We start from the raw sequence: 3,894 nt of genomic DNA on the forward strand, positions 1-3,894 counted from the left end.
TCTCCGCTGCAAAAACATAAATAAAGCAACATGAGTACAAAGGTACTCAGCAAGACTTACATCAGATCCTATCATACATGCACTTGTATCAAGGGGGTAATGTGGGGTTTAGTTGCAGCAAGCCATCTTTGACTCAGTGGCTATCCTGTTCTACGACTACGAGAACTTCTTTGAGGTGATATGGCGCACACGAGTCCACTAATCACCACACAATACACTACTATGGATTCATCCCCGTCTCCCTACGAGAAGGCCATCCATAGCACTCACACTTGTCTTGAGCATTTTAGAGTATCCACTTCAACTTGTCTATGTACCATGTAAGCATCCAAGAAGTCAATAACCGCGGACTCGGCTATTCGAATAGATCATGTTAACCCTGCAGGGGTGTACTTCTTCACACACGCTCTCGCCACTTATCGCCATGTACACGTCATGTATCTCGGCAACCTTCAAGCGGAAGCCTGGCGAGGGTGTCGGCCACGACCTAACTAACCACACAAGACTCTAGTACAGGTTCATCGCCTATTCGGGTTCCATCCTAAGGAGATCCGGCCGGGGTTTCACTCACGGCCCCGAACAATGTGTGCAGGGTTCCCAAGCCCACCTCGCTGGATGGATCTACGCTTGGTACACTGTGCCACTGGTGCCTAGTCTGTCCCAAGCCCACCTGGCTGGGTGCCACTTGGTAGACTACTAACACTACCTACAAACACCAGAAACTAGTTGCGACTCCTGGACAGAGATCAAGTTGGTTAATAAGTCGAGAGGGCTTGGAGCGCCCGGAGCCCAATTTGTGGTAGCATCGAGTCATTAGACAACATACATAGAACTCAGTGCTTAAGGATGGTTCTAGTGAGACAACCCACCATGTACTCCTACATGGCCTCTCACCGCTACCTTTACCAAATCGTGTTCACACACTTAACTCTCAGCATCAGAACATAGCACTGCACTCCAATTCATTCCCAATGAATCAGACCTGACACACTCTAAGCAATAGCTGGCATGGCATGGTAGGAACACAACAATGGCTTCAATCAACTCCTACACATGCTAGTGGGTTTCAACTATTTACTGTGGCAATGACAGGTCATGCAGAGGAATGGGTTCAACTACCGCGGCACAAAATAGCAATTGAATCATTGTTGTCCTAATGCAATAACAGAGAGCAGGGGCGAGAGAGTAGGATTGTATCGGAATCAACAAGGGGGTTTTCTTGCCTGGTAGATCAACAAGGGAGGCACTGCTTCACAGACAGGTACTCTCGAGCACTCTCCGGAGCAGGACCTAACGGGAAGGAACGATGCCAACAATCAAAACAAAAGCATATGCAACATTATGATGCATGATCATGGCATGTAGATGTGATGTTGTTTGAGCTAATGCAACTAGCATTCATTAGGTTGAAGTCCATTTGAACCAAAGGTTCAAATGCAACTCCAAGATAAGCTCTTTATAAATGCCATTATAGTGTTTCACTTATACAGCAGGTATAGGTTGGTTTGTCATGCATGAAACTAGTACAGATGGGTAGATTGAATTTTTCTGATAATTTTTCATATATAAATTATTTCAGTCTGAGCTACGGTTGAATTTCTATGATTTTTTTAAGTTTATATCATTTTCTGGAATTTTCTGATTTAATTTAAATCCAGAAAATAAATAACTGCATCAGCATGACGACATCACGACGTCAGCAGGTCAACCGGGGTTGACCAGGGTCAAACCTGACGTGTGGGGTCCACACGTCAGTGACACGGGGTTAAACAGGGGTTAGTTTAAACCTAATTAAAAGATTAGGGGCGCCGGGGCCCACTGTCGGCGTCGGGGGGTTAGGTTAGGTGCGAGCTGGACCCACCTGTCAGGCCGGCGAGGTCAAAAGGGGTCAAACCCCACCGGTGTTTAGCCACCGGCGAGGCCGAACGCGGCAGAGGGGCTCGGGATCGCGTCTCCGACGACCAAATGGGCCGCGGAGACCATCTCCGGGGAGCCCAGGCTCGCGCGCATCCAGTGGGACACGCGGGAGACCGTGGGGTGCCAGAGCTCGTCGGAGCAGACTGAGAGCATCGGGGCGTAGCCCGGGCTCGTCCGCATCCAGCGGAGGCGACAGGAGGACGTCGGGTGGCCGGAGCTCGCCGGAGCAGAGCTCGCGGCGGCGGCCGGAGCACGGCCAAGGGTGGGCGTAGCGCTGCGGTGGACGGGGCGGCGACTGAGAGCACCGGGGCGTAGCCCGGGCTCGTCCGCATCTAGCAGAGGCGACGGGAGGATGCAGGGTGGCCGGAGCTCGCCGGAGCAGAGCTCGCGACGGCGGCCGGAGCTCGGGTCCTCTCGAGTTTGTGGCTACGATGCGGGAAATGACGAGAAAACAGAGGGGAACGGTCAGGGCCTCACAGCGATCTCGATGGCGTCGTCAACGAGCTCGGGGGAGGGCTGGAGTCGGCGGGGCGGCGAAGACGATATTCGGCGACAGGAGATGAAGACGGCGTCGATGGAGGCGCTCCAGGGCCTCCTGAGGCGCATGGCTTGACGGAGAGCTTCAGAGCGAGGAGGCGGAGCTCCTGCGCGTGTCGGAGAGGCGAGGGGGAGGTGGTAGCTACGGCAACGGTGGCCGGTGGCGACGGCAGCGCTCGGCCATGAGAGAGAGAGATCCAGTGGAGGGGGAGGAACGAGAGAGAGGGAGAAAGGTGCGGGGCGTCGTGGCGACGTCCAGGACGTCCAGGGCGACGAGAGGGAGAAGCAGGAGGTGGCGGGAGACGTAGCCGTGGCCGGACGCGTGGCCGCGCGCGCCGGCGCGTGCCCCTGTCCTTCTGTCGTCGCCAGGAGGACGACGGTTGGCGGTTGGGCCAGTGGGCCGCACCGCTGGGCCGGCTGAGGCGCCAGATGGCTACAGGACGCCAGGTAAGCTTTCCATTTCTTTCTCTTTTCTATTTTTTTGACATTTGTTTTGATTTAATAATAATACTAAATCATTTTATTTCCTTATGCCAATTTTTGTAGGGACTAGTGGTACTATTTCAGAGCTCCTCAACAAATGGCATAATTTTTGGACATATATGATATATATAACATATATATATCCAATGCAAATAATTATGTATTAATTCCAAATGCCCAAAATAAATACTTATGAGCTCCTAAAAATATTGGTTTGATTTTTATCTCTGTCCAATATTTTCAGAGGGCAACATGAGCATTTTCTTGGACCTTTTTGGAGCAATTTTTATTTGGGTCATTTCCAAAAATGATTCTGAGGGTTTCATAAATCCCCATTTTAAATTTAAATGGAATTTAAACATGGTGTACACATGACTAGCTAGCCTTGAACATACCCGAACTAGGGATGTGACAATAAATCATTGTGTGTGCGTAGAATTTTTTTGCTTTCCATGCAAACAGTTTCATGGACTTCCTGTTGGTTCTTGGGCATGCATAGCTTATACATTTGTGGTAGTAGCCATGTCTCACATATGAAAAGTGACGGTCCGGAGAGGAGCGAGTTAACCTTGAGCCCAACGGCATATGCTCGAGGTCTCGTCGTATGTCCTCTTGGGGCTTGGGGAGTAGTCGTGGTGTACATGGGTATGACCGTAGGATGCTCCGCATCAACCTTGGTAGGCCCTAGGAAGAAAGGTGATCATGCATATGGGGCGCCCAAACACTTGGATCCACCACGGGGACGGGCGTCGCCGGGGAATGGATGGGCTCGAGGCCGCCCCCGTCGTGTCCCCGAGCTCGAAGCGTTAGAGGTCGTCTAGCAGTCGTCCCTGTTGGTGTCGCGAGCCGGCGTCATGCCGCCCTAGCGCGGTTGTGGCGAGAACCTCCTCACTCGTCGACGGGTCAGACGTTGTCGGAGAAGAGAGCGCCGCTTCTCCAGCCTCCATGCCTGAGCCC

Source organism: Triticum dicoccoides, chromosome 2B (assembly GCF_002162155.2).
Source record: "Triticum dicoccoides isolate Atlit2015 ecotype Zavitan chromosome 2B, WEW_v2.0, whole genome shotgun sequence".
NCBI lineage: Eukaryota > Viridiplantae > Streptophyta > Magnoliopsida > Poales > Poaceae > Triticum > Triticum dicoccoides.